At 43.9% G+C, this 17,993-nt stretch overlaps 1 protein-coding gene across 7 annotated transcripts in view; it reads right to left on the reverse strand.

The window, feature by feature from the left end:
* The window catches only part of zbtb38 (zinc finger and BTB domain containing 38), a 137,444-nt gene extending 130,742 nt beyond the window's left edge, over positions 1-6,702 (reverse strand). For 2 of the 7 annotated variants that reach the window (XM_069897316.1, XM_069897314.1), the window contains exon 1: positions 6,444-6,702. The gene's annotated coding sequence lies outside the window, so the exon portion shown is untranslated. Of the gene's footprint in view, positions 1-5,654; positions 5,972-6,295; positions 6,371-6,443 lie in introns of those variants that run through there. The other 5 variants (XM_069897309.1, XM_069897311.1, XR_011344325.1 and 2 more) reach the window with 4 other exon arrangements.
* Positions 6,703-17,993: the final 11,291 nt, after the last annotated feature.

Genomic DNA, 17,993 nt, shown 5'->3' on the forward strand with positions numbered 1-17,993 from the left:
TCCCCCAATTTCCCCCCTCATAAAGTTCACAATCAGTTCCTTAGTTTTGCTCATGTTGTGCAGGGCAACAGAAATAGAGGAAACACCCACCTTGTCACCCTGTTGGAAAAGAAAGGGAGACAACCCTCCAGGGAAGGTGACCATGGCAGTGGACCAGCAAGGAGTTCAGTAGCTGAAGAACACTGCACCCCAGCACTGATGATAATGACAGTATTGTTCACCGGGGATGTCCGTTGTCCTCGTGGCTGGTCATTCAGCTAGGTCTTTGCTGCCGTTGCCTGTCCACGTGCTGCAGTGCTGGGGTGGCGTCATGCATGGACATCTCATGGAGTGCGAAGGCTGTTTCCCTCTCGGCCAGCAGGGAGTCTGCTTTCTGCGGGTGAACTGTGCCTCGATTTGCTGGAAACATATTTTGGGCTGCGCTGACCAGAAGCTCGGCAGCTTCAAAGAGAGCATGTTGATTGTTGGGTCCAGAGTGCTGTCTGGACCATCGGGGTTACAACTGTAGCTAGCTGCTACAAGCTATGGCTCTGTGGAGCCTATAGCGCAGGAGAGGTTATAGCTGCATGCAGAAAGAACATGCTGTTCCCAGAAAAAAACAACAAACCCCAGATGAATGTAGGGCTCAGCCCTGCCTTTAGTCTCAAACTGAAGGCCGTGGTCAAAGCCCCCTCAGTGCAGATTGGTGCATTTGTGATCCGCTTTCCTTGATTGGCCATTTAGGCTCCTTTAGTTGTGTCTTCGTGCAGCCTGTTGACTCGTCGCGTCTCTCCTTCATTTTGTGAAGGGCAGCTAAAACATCAATTTTTTTTGAATTGTTATAGAACCAGCAACCCGAGTGTGAACCTGGTGTTGTCTGTAAGGAGTTTGTACGTTCTCCCACTATCTGCATGGGTTTCCTCCAGGTGCTCCGGTTTCCTCCCACCCTTCAAAACGTACCGGGATCGTAGGTCAATTGGGCAGCAAGGGCTCGCGGACTGAAAGCACCTGTTACTGTGCTGTGTGTTTAAAACAAAAATACACAAATTCTAGTATTGATAGTCAGTGGAGGATTAACTACCTGGGCTGATCTTTAGAAAGGACCCACCTCCCTACACCCTTCGTCCGATGCCGTGACTGTGGTAAAGCACAGAAATACTGGAGGAGCTCAGCTGGCCTCATGGCGTGCACAGAAGGTAAAGATACCTCAGGCCCAAAATGTCGGTAATACATCTTTACCTCCGACAGACGCTGAGACCGCCCGAGTTCCTCCAGCTTTGTGATTTTACATCTCGATTTACAAATGTGAGTGAGTTCCGCTTCCCCCTTTCGTTTTGCTGAGATTTAATTCAAGACAATTTATGCATTACACGTTTTCCACAACTGTTGCATAAATAATAAGACCAAATATCCCTGCAGCGAAGGAACGAATTAGGCTTTCATTTATTAAAAAAAACTTGATTATGCAAAAGTCACAGTGATGATTAAAAACGTAGACATATTAAAGTTCAAACAATTATTTGAAGAGAAATCACTGATTTTGTTTAACATTATACAAAGTCAACATTTAATGTGCAACTTTTTTTGCTGACCCTGCCAATTTCAGCAAGACGTTAAAGGGGTCCCCTGGGTGGGGAGAGGTCGCCGACTCACGGCCCCATCCCGCTGGGCAGGGAGATGTCACATCCCCCTGGCCCTGTCCCCTGTCCCACTGGACAGGGAGAGGTTGTGTCCCCTGTACCCTGGGCAGGGAGAGGTTGTGTCCCCTGTATCCTGGGCAGGGAGAGGTCACTGCCCACCCAGCCCTGACCTGCTGGGCAGGGAGTGGTCGCGTCCCCATCCCGCTGGGCAGGGAAATAACTCCGTTTCCCCCCCCCCCACTTAGTAGGGAGAGGTCCGACTCGTAGCCACTTGGAAGTCTTTGAACAAGAGCCCCTGCTCCATCGCCCCAGTGACAGGACAAATGGCCCTAGCCGGGCCGCCCCCATTGCGTCAGACATCACCAGCCACACACCCCTCCCACTGTTTACTTACCACAGGTGGCAGGCTGGGCACCAGTATTTTGGAGCCCCCCTCCTCTCTCATTGCACAAATCTTCATGCCGCCAGCTTCCAGAAACCACTGCATGTGTCTCCCCGGCAAGTCACCAGTTTCACCCATGCAGAAATTGTGAAATAATAAACCGAGACCAGGTTACCCTTTACTGAGTAAGCTGAAGCCTAGGGGCTTGGGCCCCCTTATCCACTGGGCCACTAGGCTTCAGCTTCATGGTTAATCTGCTACTGTTGACAGCCACAGCTGAAATTCAATAGTTAGAAGTTTCAGTACTGAAGTAATTGCATGACTTTCCTCTATAAAATGGCCTTTAAGGCAAGTATCTGAACAGTAAATTACAGGGCAAGAGACCAGAGATTTCCCAGATGAACCAAATATTTAATTTCCATCCACCTATCCGGGTACAATTACTAAGTATGGTCAAGTCAACATGCACACTGATTGAAGGACAAAAAATAAAATCAGAACCTCATATTTTCATGGGGAATGTTTTTGTAAATTTTGAATTTGTTTCATATAAGGAGGAAAAGTGTCCCAAAGGGATTGGGTAGCAGTGACCATTAAAAAAAATGCTGGCCTCCTTTCCTTACAAGTTCCCAAGTCTGCTCACAGTAGGAGGCACACCACCTTATCAAAGGAGTTAAAAGAATAATCTGCTGCTCAAGGACGTCCCACTGGACAGTTGAGACCCACACAGAGAGAGGTCAAAGAGCAGGTCACCCCACCAGCCTTCCTCGCTAAGAATGTGTGTGTGGCATGACAGATTAGTGACGCAAGAGAGAATTTACCCTAAGTAAAAATTGGTACAGCTCTATTTGAAGTTGACTACAACTTTTCTCTCCAGCACCAATTCACAATTTGCGAGCCGAGACTCATATTTTGAACGTTGTGAACATAATAAATGCAACATCAGAGGGAGAAAAAAAAGACTTCTGTCCTTCACACCAATGGGTGGAGCCTCTGTGCACAAATGACTGAATACAACTTTGTATTAATCCACATTACAGTCTAAATTCTGTTGAAAAAAATCTGCTGAATGCTTCACAGATGCAACTGTTAGTACTCCTGCTGAGTAGTCACACGCAAAACCTCAATGCACATTACAAGCTGCAGAACCATTAACTAAGTAATTCCATCAGTGTGCATTTTATCTGGCTTTGTCAGCTGAGGTTTCAAAGATGTCTGCTGACGTACTCTTCATTCAATGCCTTTATCTTTTGCTTTATTCTCTTGCATGCCCAGCGCTTCCCCCATCACCCAAACCTACTCATTTCAGTTTCAAATATTTAGACTGTCAAATATTATGGGCCAAGTTTGCGACAATAACATTTTTTTAAAAAAGAACCACTTATCTTCATTTCCAAAAACAAATTAAGCAAACCATCTAGCTATTACAATGCTAGGAAGTGTGTAATCTCACATCAGATTCAAGGCAAGATCATTTGGCTTCACCCCATTGCAGTGTTTGCACTGCGGGTGAGGTTAAACATTTTGCTTTGTGAGCCATCTTGCCTGCTATGATCTGCAAGCATAATCATCTTTGAAACAAACGATTTTAGGATCAAACACAAGCATGCAATTTCAAAGCAACACATTTTTCTTCAAGGCATGAACTCTAATGCAATTACTGATGCTCAAAACAAAATGACTGTTTCCGCCATCAGGACAGACTCTGCCTGCGCCCAAGTGCAGCCAATTGCACCCGCCTCTCTCCAACTCATTACAAGACTATGCTGCAAGGCTGCGAACACAACCCCAGCAGCAAACAGCCATTTTGAAATCAACTGCAGAAATAAACAAAATGCGACCAGCTCCAGCAAAATGGCTGCTGAAAGCACACAGTGAGCAGCAACCATGGAGTTTCGCAGGAGGACAATTTCCACAACAATCAATAGTCTCGAACAAATGGTGACAAAAGAAAACCATTTTTAAAATTATAATGCATAGTTACTTCTTCCACTTGAATCCACTAAAATAGCAACGAGATCACAATGTCATTGTCAACCTTGCGCATTTGACCCACGCATTGACTAATCCTTGGTGTAAAGAAAAACAGTAAAAGCTTTAAACACGAGTGATCAGCACGCCATATTATTGTCACCCTCTGCCCCACTGCATTTGGCGTCGGACTTTCAATTTGATTATACCAAGAATTTAGTCAGCCTGCTTGGCAGATCAATAGTAGAAAGCTAATTGCTTTGGATACCAACAAACATGTCCTTAAAATGAAATGCATTCACTTAAAAGTGCAAATTTAAAAGGTGTTCCTATCCCCTTACTTTCATGTTCATTTATGCGCTTAATTGAGGAAAAAAAAGGGGAAAATCAGTTTCTCTTGAACTTAACTGAGTTAAAATAAGGAGACTTCCATGGCTTCATCCAACATCGATACCAATTTAGTTTTTCTGGTGCAATTTTAAACCTAAAGCAGATTGCTTCCTGAATAAAGTCAGAGCGTTATAAAATCAAGGTAGGTGATGATAAAGATATGCAAATAAAGAAAAATCCAGAGCTTGGGGAGCAAATGCTTTTTTTTTGCTTTTAATGCGAGTGGGATGTGGTTGTCAAGGAAACGTGCTGTTACGCAGGAGTTATTGGGAAGCATATTGTATTTTATGCTTTTGCAGTAATTCATTCATTCCAAAGCAATTGATTCTACGAGCCCTTCGTTTTGCAGGTGTACAGGTTAAGAATCAAATTAGAAAATGAGATATGTCCCGCGAGTAAATAATTTGTGCAGCTATTTCTAATTTCCACCTCCTCTCCCTGGAATACAGTGAACGGGGAACACCAAGCCGATTAGAAGAGAGCAGAACTACATAATAACCAAAACGAGCACACAATAATAAATATGAACGTTCCAGTTGGGTCATAATTGATACAACATGGAAGCAGGCCCTTCAGCCCTATTAGTCAACACTAGCAAGTTGCCTACCTGTGAGTCCCATTTACCTTTTTCTTCCAAACCTTCCCAATCATGCACCCGTCTAAATGTCTCTGAATCACAGTGCTGCAATCTTTTCCAAGGTGATGAGAAATACGATAATGTCATTGCCTCAATGACAGGCGTATCATTTGGAAAGAAAGCATTTCCTGCAAATCATTAGCTTTGGAGAAGAATGAACCATTCATGTTTTATACAGAAATGGAAATTTGCTGCTTCCAACATACATTTGTTTTGTTATGCCTCCTTTCATACAGCCTTGGTATAAAATGAGGGCACTTACAAAGCTTTGTGATAAAGATTACGCTGAGTGGCAAAATTCTGCATCCAGCAAACAACTGAAACTTCATACTACGAGATCTTACATTCAGGTCTGTCTGCTGTAATTGTCGAGTACATGAACCCTTCCCACAAATTCCTCAGTTCAGATAAAATAAAATAGCAAATTCTGATGACCAGTCAAATATGTCCGATAAACACCATTAAACAAGGACATAGCGAAAAGATTTTTTTTTAAAAAATTTTCACAGCCCTATAGAAATAGCAAATGGGAAAGATTGTGCGCTAAAATCTGCATGCGAGAAGATTTTTAAAAAAGACAGACAAAACATAAAAATATTTCAGAGATTTTCATGCAAAACATAAAAGACCAAGCAAACTCACAAGCATTAATTACCTTTTTGGGGTAAAAAAAAATCAAAATTGCTCCAATTCTCAGGAAGCTGCCATCGCTCTTGTTCTACTTCTCGAAGAAGCAGTTTTCCTGAGAATTCTGTTCATCAGCAAGACTGCTCAGCAAAAAAAAAACCCCATCTGCAGATCCATGAAAGCTGTCACGCAAAGATCATTCCTCCAAAGGCTCAGAGCCTGAAGCTGACCACTGCAAAGGCCACTTGTCACACTAGGTGAGAATCAACTCCCCGTCAAACATACCAGTCAGAAGCATACACACGCCTGCACACAATGTGCAGAGCTTCACAGCTCAAAAAAAATGTGTCGCATCGGCCAACTGCATCATATACTAGATAGCTCAAAACCAAAACATTGACATTAAAATTCTGGTAAACACAAAAGATATTTAGACCAAGCTTGTCCTGCAATACCAATTTGGTATTATGATGCAAAAATTATTTTTAAAAATGCTGCATGCAAACAGCTTCACAAAAGGGATTGAAATGATATTTCAGTAATGTATTCCTTCAAGCTATATGAAGCTTTTTTTAAAAAAAATGAAGGATCATCTCTTCTATATTGCAATGCAGTTCCAATTATTCTCAAGCTGACAAGGCAACGTATGCACAGCATTCACATACTCACATTTAAACACAAGGCATCGACACACAGTAATCAATACATGGCATGCTAACAACCAGCGTTAAACCTGCCTGCCATTTTTGGTTTGCAGGAGTAGCCTTAGCTCTGTTGTACACTGCACCATAGCTAGGAGGGGGGAGGGGCAGCTCACCTTAAATTCAGTAGCTGTCAACTACATGATGCTGTTTCAAATGGATAAGAGGCTACGGTAAAGCATTGCTGTCAAGCACTGATGATGCAAGACAAGCCCAAATCACTGTGTGGAAAAAAATAAAAAGGCAGCAGAACCAAATTTTTTCGTGATTGGAAAATAGGCACATCAAATGGTCAAAGTCGTTGGCTTCCTGTCCGGCCAGTCCGTCTACTCAACAGCTCATTTCGAAAAGCCCATTGCAAAAGCAGTGCAAAAAGAGCATCACCGTGGAAGTGGAAGTACATGACAGCAAAGGGTGATCATCAAAATACAATTTAATATTGATCTTTTTATCTCGCATGGAATCATTAAGTAAATGTTTGAACGGTTGGACTTCCAAAGCATAAACATTTTAAAGCCTTCAGCTCTTCGAATTCACTGCTCTGAAGCTGTAATTAAAAATCGCTTGATTTCGGCACCAACAACCAGAGACAGAATCCCAAGTCACATGAATAGTCATTTGTGTTTATAGAATACGTTTAATATGGAAATAGCATAACAAATTTCTCCAGGCCATACAACAGCAGGAAGCATTGCAAAACCCCACTTCCTTTCAATACTTTTACAATGATTAGATAGTTTCAATTTAATTTCTGAAAACATTTAAAAACAAACTGAAACCGTCAGCCAACATTCGGAGGGCTGTGTGGCAAATGGTCTCTTCAGCAGGAAATTAATTAATATGCAATGAAGAAAACCATACAAAACAATGTGACCTCAAAAGCCACTGCAAGTTTAAGCATCAATACAAGCCAGTCTGGAAAAAATTGTGAAGTATATTGTTAACTCAGTTTTTAAGTGGCAAATTATTACAGCTGTGATTTCCCATGGGTTCTTATCATTGCTGCCCTCCTGAAGGGGGTCATACTAACACTGAATTTTTTTTAAATTTAGACATACAGCACAGTAACAGGCCATTTCGGCCCACAAGTCCGTGCCGCCCAATTTACACCCAATAACCTACATCCCTGGTACGTTTTGAAGAAACCAGAGACCCCAGGGAAAGCCCATGCAGACTGAGGGAGAACATACAAACTCTTTACAGACAGTGCAGGATTTGAACCCAAGTCGTGATCCAGTCAGCCTGGAATCGTCCCTATATTTTCAAGATATTATGACACACAGTGTAGAACCAACATTCATGAAAATAAATCCTGGGGGGGGGGTGGGGAGGGGAAAGAGAGGTGAATTTTTGTCACAGATTGCTTTCTGATGGCGCCATTTCCCATCTGAAAGCCAGCGCTCAACCCATCAACCGGTTACCAATGACAACACTGGCCCACCACCATCACCACCATCCACCGACCCACCGTCTGCCACTTGCCCACTAATGATTTTGCCATCAGCCCTGCACTAACATCACCCCCCCAGCCAACCATCTCTCCATCTGCGTCACCACTGGCCAAGCATCCGTTCCACCACCATTGGTGGTGGGAAAAAAATTCAAAGGGTTCAAAGAGCGACAACCCTGAACACATGGTAATATTAAACCAGTGAACAAATGTGCAACAGGAGACGCATACAGCCAGATGCAAACTGATTTCATTCCCGTACAAGTTTCCTTAACAAGAAACAGCCATAATTTGTAGAAGGGTCTTTCTTGTTTAGATGTTGATCAATACATCAAATATATTAACATATTAATACATAAATACAACTCGGTTAATGCTTATGCTGAGAAGCTTGCAGTTACTCAAGGACAGTGAGAGGTTGTGCGTTGCCTGGCGACGACATCCAAGCTGAAATTCCACTCGCCCTGGTCAAGGACAGCAAAGAGGACCCAGGATGTGTGTGGCCTGATAACAGCCTGCTGGAAAATTTCCAACAATCATGTGACTGACAAGAATTAGGGGAACCTGAACTGCAAAAAAAAACCTGAGAAGAGCGGACATGTCTCTGTGATTGGTCCGTTAGATGAGTAGTGCATAACTTTTTTTTGGGAAAACTTTAAAGACTTTAATCGAAATACAGTTAAACATAACAAAGAAAAGTGAAGAACAAATTTTTATATTAAAAAAATTCCACCCACCTTCCCACCCTCCAGCCAGCTCCCTTAAGAGGAGCCAAATATAAAAGCAATACAGTTACTATAAAGAATATTTCAAAGTATTTCCAAATTCATATTCTCCCCACATTTTAACAAAAAACAAATAATTATCATGTAAATTACATGTAATTTTTTCCATAATAATTACAAACACAAGCATTGACATGTTCGGGGAGCCCTTCGATCCTCTGTGGGAATTGGCTGAAGAAAAGTCGGAGTCCTTCACTCCTCAGGAGAGGAGACTGTTAAGTACCTCACCCCAAAACCTGGGTCAAGGTTTGACATCAATCCTTTACAAACTGCAGAGGGTTAAAAACAAAGAAACCCACCACTCTTTCCCCCCCCCCCCCCCCCCGCCCCCGACAAGGGCAGCACGGTTAAGCATTGCAGTTGGCGCAAGGTCTTTATAGTGCCAGTGATCTGGAATGGACTGGGTTTCAAGTCCCGCGCTGTCTGTAAGGAGTTTGTACGTTCTCCCCGTGTCTGTGTGGGTTTTCTCTAGGGGTTCCGGTTTCCTCCCACCATTCAAAACCTACTGGGGGTGTAGGTTAATGGGATGTAAATTGGGTGGCATAGAATTGTGGGTTGAAGTGACCTGTTTCTGTGCTGCATGTCTAAATGTTTAAAAAGATTTAAATTTAAATTATAAATTTTAACTTAAAAGAAGTGACTGTATTTGCAAGTTAAATCAGATGACTCATGATGGTTCCCTTCAAGGTGCATCCCCCTACCCATCTGCACACCTCACAGTGACAGGAAGTTCTCCAGCACAGTTCACGATCCTTAGTATGGAGCGGCTCGGGTAGTTACCTTAGCAAGAGGACAAGGAAGAAAGAGCACCTGGTTTGGTTTTATATGGAGTACCTGGGGGCTGACTCAGGTGGGTACTGGCTCATACGAGTTAAACAAGAAAGTCTGCAGATGCTGTGATTGTAGTCAGTCCTCAAAAGCTTTGGAAAAACTCAGTGTCAAGCTGTGTTCCTTAGGTAGCATAGTTACGTAGCCAACATTTCAGGCTTGAGCTCAGACATTCCACCCCTCACAGGATACTTTTAGCCAGGGATGCCCTGTCAATTTGCACTCACAGAAAATAATTTTACCCAGTATTTATGATCCCAATGGTTGCTGCCCAATCTGTTGCAGTGGTCCTCCAACTTCCTACTGCTCCAAAAGGCCACCAGTTAACCCATGGTGCGTGTGGTCAAGAAATCTGTCCCTGGCTCGTATAATTGTGTTCACAATCTTTTGTATGTGGTTGGCCAAGGGAGTGATCTCCAATTTGTGAAGAGTAAAATATGAAGGTCTGTAGACACAGTGACTGAAGTTGAAAAAAAAATTGCTGGAGGAACTCATCAAGTCAAACTGTATACTTTATGCAGCAAAGATTTTAGGCCTGAGCCCTTCAAGGTATGGACAAAATGGGGAAAGAGGGAGGAGCACAGTCCCACAGGCAGGAGGTAAGAGGTGGATAAGGGAGGGAGGGCACACCAGCAAACAAGGGGGGAGGAATGGCTCTGTGAAAGGGGGTGGAGAGCTGGAGGAAAGAAGATGGAAAGATGGGAGAGGGAGAATGGGGAGTAGGCTAGCAGAAACCAGAGAAGTCGATGTTAATGCTGTCCAGTTGGAGAGTGGAGAGTCAGAAAATTAGGCGTTGCTCCTTCAATTTACGGGTGGTCTTGGTTTGATAATACTAGGCTGTGGACAGACATGTCCACGTGGGAGTGGGACACAGAATTTAAATGGTGAGCCACTGGGAGATTGATGCAGACAGAGCAAAGCGATCTCCCAGTTTGTGCCCAGTCTCTCCGATGTAGAGAGAGCCACAAAGGGAGCACCGGATGCAGTAAATCATTCCTGCGGATACACAAGTGCAGTGCTGCTCCACTTTGATGGACTGCTGGGGGATTTGAATGGTGTTGAGGGAGAAGGTGTGGGCACGACCGCAGGGAGAGATACCAAGGGGACAATTAATGGGAAGGGATGAGTGGATGAGGGAATCACGGAGGGAGCGGTCCCTACAGAAGGCAGAGAGGGAAGGAGAGGGGAAGAGGTGTTTGGTAGTGGGATTATGTTTGTAGGTGACAGAAATTATGGAGGATAAAGTGTTGCATGTGGTGGCTGGTGGGATGGTAGGTGATAACAAGGGGGAAATGCTGTTTTTGTTGTGTCTGGGGGCTGAGGGGGCCTGGGCATATGAGTGGGAAATGGAGATATGGGCAAGGGTAGAATTGATATTGATTGTGGGGAAGCCATGTTTTTGGAAGAAGGAGGACATTTCAGATGATCTGGACTGGAAGACCTCATCTTGGGAACAGTATGAAGGATATGGAAGAATTGAAAGAACAGAATCCTTGCAGGGGAGTGGGTGTGAAGAAGTATAGTCAAGGTAGTTGTGGGAGTATTGGTGAAGCATCACTTTAAATACATCTGACGCCTCAATACTATTCTTGCAGACTGAGGCCTGGTACATTCTGAAGGCCTAAAGAGGCCTCCAACTCATGTCAACTGAGAGGAGATCATGTAACACACAAGTATTGCAGAAACTCAGCAGGTCCCACAATGTCCATAAGAGGCAAAGATATATAACCATTTATTAGTTTTGATTCTAAGCATACCTTGATGAAGGGCTCAGGCCCAAAACATTAGTTTTCCATCTTTTCCTCCTTTGGGTGCTGTGAGATCTGCTGAGTTTCTCCAGCACTTTTGTGGATCAACTGCAATCACAGCATCTGCAAACTTGCTGGTTTCACTCAGGAGATCATTTAGTTTCTCAAGATGGGTTTCCTCCAGGTGCTCCAGTGCAGTGAACTGGGAGTTCACTACTAGGGCGATGCTCTAAGGACTGGCTCCTCCCCCAACACTGCTCCCCCCCTCCCACATATCCCAATATAAACCCTGGAACCCCGCCAAAACCCCAGACTGTGTGCATTCTTATTGAATAAAACGTGTTGTACTCTTTCTGGTCCTGAGTGCTCTCTATCGCGCTACAATCAGTTTCCTCCCATCTTTCAAAAATGAATGAGGATGGTAGGTTCATTGCGCAGCACAGGCAAGTGGGCTGGAATCTGCCAAAATTTAAGCACTCACGCACGCACGCAATCTGACCATTAAAACTTGGGATCCCTTGTCTGGTGGGAGAGCACGCTCCAAGTGTTCAAAAACTGATGCATGTACGTACAGAAGAGAATTTTATTTACATGCATAAATATTCGCAACAAAAGATACAGACAGCCACATCCACCTCACCCCCCCCCCCCACCAAAATCAGTAATGCTCTGACACAAGTCCACTAAACTGTGCCCATGTTATTTGGAGGACTCAATCAAACAGTACCTACCACCCCTCCCCTGGCAAACAGGCACAGCACACCAATTAACAAGGTTATCAGCATTTATCTACAAGTTATAATGAGGGAACATGGCCATCTCTCTTGGGTGAATGCCACAAATGCCCCTGCCCTTCACCAGCACACACCTCACAATTAGTCCTCCAACGTCATCCATGGCTCGCAACCCAGAGTGAAGCTCAGATTTAAATTTTGTCACTGACTTGTATATGGTTGGCCAGATTCATCTGGAATAAAAGTGTAGAATCAGAACTTATTGTCATGAACAAGTCATGAAATTTGGTGTTTGCAGCAGCGTCGTAGATGTAGTATGATAACCATTACTACATGGAGTAGTAATGGAGATGGAGGTGGACAAGGCTACCAGCCTTCATTATGTGAACTTTCGATAGGAGCTCCATCGAGAGTGTCCTGGCCAGCTGTGTCACTGTGTGGTATGGTTGCTGCAAAAAAATGGATCAGAGATCAATCCACAATAAGAGTGGCAGAGAAGATCACTGGAGTCTCTCTCCCCCCACTCGAGATGAGGTACCAGGAACATTGAAGAGGGAGCACAAAATCATTGAGGACCTCTTTCATACTGCACACAGCATCTTAGCATCTTGTAGCTACTCCCACCAGGAAAGAGATACAAGAATATCAGAGCCAATGCCACCAAGCTGAGGAATAGTTTTTTCCCACGGGCAGTGAGACTGCCGAAAGATCAATATTTGGATAGCCATGGACTGATTAGGGTTAGTCAACATGACTTTTTTTGAGTGGTAGGTCGTGTTTAATCAATCTTATAAAGTTTTGAGGAGGTAACCAGGAAAACTGACCAAGGAATGGTTTTGGATGTTGCCTGCAAGGAATTTAGTAAGACCTTTGACAAAGTACCGCATAGGAGGTTAGTCAGGAAGGTTCAGACATTAGGTTTTCATGTTAAAGTAGTGAACTGGATTTGACAATGGCTGGATGGGAGAAGCCAGAGAGTAGTGGTGATTGCTTCTCAGACTGGAGGCCTGTGACTAGTGGTGTGCCTCAGGGATCAGTGCTGGGACCATTGTTCTTTGTCATCTATATCAATGATCTGGATGATAATGTGGTAAATTGGATCAGCAAGTTTGCGTATGACACTAAGATTGGAGGTGTTGTGAACAGCAAATAAGGTTTTCAAAGCTTGCAGAAGGATCTGGACCAACTGGAAAAATGGCAGATGGAATTTAATGCAGACACATGTGAGGTGATGCATTTTGGAAGGACAAACCAAGAACGGACATACACTGTAAACAGTAGGGCACTGAAAAAATGTGGTAGAACAGAGGGATCTGGGAATACAGATAGACAATTCCTTGAAAGTGGTGTCACAGGTGGACAGGGTTGTAAAGAGAACTTTTCGCACATTGACCTTCATAAATCAAAGTATTGAGCACAGGAGTTGGGATGTTATATTCAAGTTGACAAGACATTGGTGAAGCCAAATTTGGAGTATTGTGTGCAGTTTTGGTCACCTAACTATAGGAAAGATTGAAAGAGTACAGAGAAGATTTACTAGGATGTCGCCTGGACTTCTAGAACTGAGTTATGGGGAAAGGTTTAAACAGGTTATGACTTCATTCCCTGAAGCATAGAAGAATGAAGGGAGATTTGATAGAGGTAATTAAAATTATGAGGGGCATAGATAGAGTAAATGTAGATAGGCTTTTTCCACTGAGGGTAGGTGAGATACAAACCAGAGGATACATGGATGGGAGAGGTAAGGAGAACTATGGGCTGGGTGCGCATCAGTGGGACTAGGCAAAAAAAAGTTCAGCACAGACCAAGGGCCAAAGACGCCCGTTTCTGTGATCTAACCATCTGAGACTCTCACATTTACAAAAGAATATTTATTTGTATCTATGAATGCTAGTCCTGCATATGTTTTGTTGTCAGTAAGGGTGATGTGTCTGGTTGTGTGTCTGCGAGTTTTGCACTGAGGACCAAAGAACACGATTTCATCAGGTTGCAATCAGATGACAATAAACTGGACTTGCTCAACTTTTAATTCCATGTTAATTATTTGGATTTAAGTTCCCCAGCAGATATTTTATTAATTTCCCTGGATCATTCAGTCTAATTCACTAACCGGGCCATTGTTTTCACAAACCATTTACACAACCATGCAACCCAGTATGCAAATATGCAGTAAACACACTGAAATGTTGGAGGACCTCGGCCAGTCTTTTCAGTATCTAGAGGAGACAAAGATATTTTGCCGACATTTCAGGCCTGAGCAGGACAGGCTGTTTTACCAAAATAAGATCTTCAACATGAGGTTCAAAGCAAACTCATGACAAAAAAAAAATCTTTCTGTCCATCACACCTATGCTGGTCAGAAAAAAAAGTTCTCCAACATATCATCTCCAACACTTGGACAACAAGCCTGCAGGTCACCATTATTTAAACACCCATCCAAAACAGTTTAAATGTCCTGAGGACTTCTGCCTCAGTTAGCCTTTCAGCCACAGTCTAATTCTTCTACCAATAGCTTTATGTGCAAATTTGACCCTTCTGCCAAGAGAATTAGGTCAGTAACTATTTATATACCTCAGATGACTCTCTCCTCTTCAAATCCTCTGTTCTTAAGTTTTCTGCAATCAGTTTTCATTTTTCCAGCCCTGGCAAAATTCGCAGATTGCTTTTCCTTTTTAGTGCTTAGAGTTGGAAAACAGAGGCAGGAGTGTGATAGGTGGAAGCAAGCAAAGGAATGGGGGTTGGTGGGGATATCATGAATCAGGTAGGTTTTTAAATGACAATCCCAGGCTGTTGAGGTTACTGTTACAAGAAACTATCTTTAGTGATGGAAGATCAATCTATCATAGAGTGTCTTTCAATGTATTTGATTAACAATGGTTTTGCAAGAGCATTCATTTCAAGTTTAAAATAACATATTAATTATGCATTGAGTGGAATGCAAAGTGGAGACAGAAGAGGAGGTGAAGAGTCGCTTACAAGCACAGGACAGGAAGCATAGAGCACAACCTGCTTCATTCCTGTTGCCACGTCAGGTCTGGGAAATAGGAGTGCAACACGAATGACAGAGGCATTGCAGTTGAGCAAGGATGTTCAATAACCCACACCATGTGCTTTCTCTTAGCAAAGGAGCTGCAAATCTTCTTTGGCTTGGCTTCGCGGACGAAGATTTATGGAGGGGGTAAAAAAGTCCACGTCAGCTGCAGGCTCGTTTGTGGCTGACCAGTCCGATGCGGGACAGGCAGACACGATTGCAGCGGTTGCAAGGGAAAATTGGTTGGTTGGGGTTGGGTGTTGGGTTTTTCCTCCTTTGCCTTTTGTCAGTGAGGTGGGCTCTGCGGTCTTCTTCAAAGGAGGCTGCTGCCCGCCAAACTGTGAGGCGCCAAGATGCACGGTTTGAGGCGTTATCAGCCCACTGGCGGTGGTCAATGTGGCAGGCACCAAGAGATTTCTTTAGGCAGTCCTTGTACCTTTTCTTTGGTGCACCTCTGTCACGGTGGCCAGTGGAGAGCTCGCCATATAATACGATCTTGGGAAGGCGATGGTCCTCCATTCTGGAGACGTGACCCATCCAGCGCAGCTGGATCTTCAGCAGCGTGGACTCGATGCTGTCGACCTCTGCCATCTCGAGTACCTCGACGTTAGGGGTGTGAGCGCTCCAATGGATGTTGAGGATGGAGCGGAGACAACGCTGGTGGAAGCGTTCTAGGAGCCGTAGGTGGTGCCGGTAGAGGACCCATGATTCGGAGCCGAACAGGAGTGTGGGTATGACAACTGCTCTGTATACGCTTATCTTTGTGAGGTTTTTCAGTTGGTTGTTTTTCCAGACTCTATTGTGTAGTCTTCCAAAGGCGCTATTTGCCTTGGCGAGTCTGTTGTCTATCTCATTGTCGATCCTTGCATCTGATGAAATGGTGCAGCCGAGATAGGTAAACTGGTTGACCGTTTTGAGTTTTGTGTGCCCGATGGAGATGTGGGGGGGCTGGTAGTCATGGTGGGGAGCTGGCTGATGGAGGACCTCAGTTTTCTTCAGGCTGACTTCCAGGCCAAACATTTTGGCAGTTTCCGCAAAGCAGGACGTCAAGCGCTGAAGAGCTGGCTCTGAATGGGCAACTAAAGCGGCATCATCTGCAAAGAGTAGTTCACGGACAAGTTTCTCTTGATTATCCAACTGCACGAAAACCAACAAGGTCGGGTCAGATACAGCAATGAGCTCTCTGAACCCTTCTCCATTAACAATGGCGTGAAGCAAGGCTGTGTTCTCGCACCAACCCTCTTTTCAATCTTCTTCAGCATGATGCTGAACCAAGCCATGAAAGACCCCAACAATGAAGACGCTGTTTACATCCGGTACCGCACGGATGGCAGTCTCTTCAATCTGAGGCGCCTGCGGAGCTGCAAATATTATGCAAACAAATGCTTGAAATCTCCGCATTAGAATTTCCTTTGAATTCAAACTTGATGTCACCAAGATCTTGCGCTTAAACAGTCCAAGATGACTTCACCAAGAGAGGCAAAGCCTTCCAAAGATGTTAGCTGTAGCTTCAGGACTTGCTAGAGAATCTGGTTTGCCTTTTGCACCCATTATTGGAGGCAGCAATCATTACACAATAAGTTCCTCGTCTTTGCATATCATTTATTTGAAAACAAAAGACAACCAACTCTCCGATTGATCGATTTTTCAAGAACCAGAAATATCACAATGCCAAAAAATACAAGAAGCTGAAGATGCAGGAATCTTGAACAAAGAGAAAGTGCAGAGTCTCCACAATTTAAGTCCTGTTCACATCGCCAATTCCGTGAGGGATAACCAGCTAATTTAGAGGGATTCCCAGTAATCGTGTGGTGTGAAATGTTCCAACCTGGCAGGGCGAGTTAAATTCATCCAGACTGACACTTGACGGGGGCAAGTGTCAGAGTCCAGCTGAGTTAACTCACTAATTGCCTTCTGGTGGTGTGAAAGCACAACCTATTCTCTCATCTTCACTGCTGGAGGCAGGACCCCCCCCCCTCCCTTTTAAAATGCTGGGTTGTCAATTAAGCAGATAAATCAAGGTGCAATGGGAAAGGATCCCAAGTGCAGGATGAAGGTCATTTTATCCATTTCCCAGGGGGGTTGGCAGTGTGAAAGGGCAGTGTCCATGGAGAGAAATGGATGGTCAATGTTTCAGATCGAGACACTTTTCCAAGGCAGACATGCAAAGCCGGTCGGTATTCATTGTTCATCCTAACTTCCACACATTAGTGGTTCTGAGAGTGAGAGATAATGGAATATGGGAAGTCAAGCAAGTGCTAAATAGGAATGAATTATGATGGGTTGAATAAGGGTGGAGTAAGAATGGAATGTGAGGAAGGGTTAAGCAAGTATAATAGAATAGGGGACTTATAGCAAGTAGATAGATTTAGCAAGTCCTGGGGGTTGAGATTTATGAATAAGAACAAAGACATGACACTTCCTAGTAAACGAGTTTACAGAAAGGCACATAACCTGCACGTAGGCAGAATTACCTAATGCTAAACCAATCCAGGAGGCAGAAGAATGTTAAGGGGGGAGGTACCTCTGTACTGAAATAGAATGTATAAAAAGTTGGGTAAGCCCCAGTATGTGTGTGTTTTCCCAGGGTAAGGGGAAGCACCCAACTTTGCACTGTTGTAAAATAAATGTTCTTTGTTCTCAATTTTTGTCTTGAGTGAAATCTGTGAAGGCACCTCTGCTTCTCACATGAGTCAGAGGCTGGGGAGGATCAGGATGTCCATTAATACCCTGAATAACATAATTGAACCTTATTGGATTTTAATGACAGGCTGGTAGTTTCACATTTACCTGACTCCCTGACCACGCCAGCTCTGTGGTATCCAGATGAAGGGGGCCCTTCGTCAAGACAGCTCCATTCCTTCTATGTTGTCAAGATGGCATCCTTCATCAGAACTTCCTGCAAGGCAGCTTGGAGAGGTTTGCCAAGACCAAGGCACAACAGAAAAAAAAACCTTCATGTTGATTGGAAACTTTAAATATTGTACAAAAAAAAAATCCTGATGGGTGTGGAAAGTGCTGTTCACCCAAATCTGAAGTGTCTTGGAACCTTGTGATGATATGTTCCTCTTTTCTGACCTTGTTAAAAGG

This window comes from Narcine bancroftii, chromosome 9 (assembly GCF_036971445.1).
Source record: "Narcine bancroftii isolate sNarBan1 chromosome 9, sNarBan1.hap1, whole genome shotgun sequence".
Taxonomy (NCBI): Eukaryota; Metazoa; Chordata; class Chondrichthyes; order Torpediniformes; family Narcinidae; genus Narcine; species Narcine bancroftii.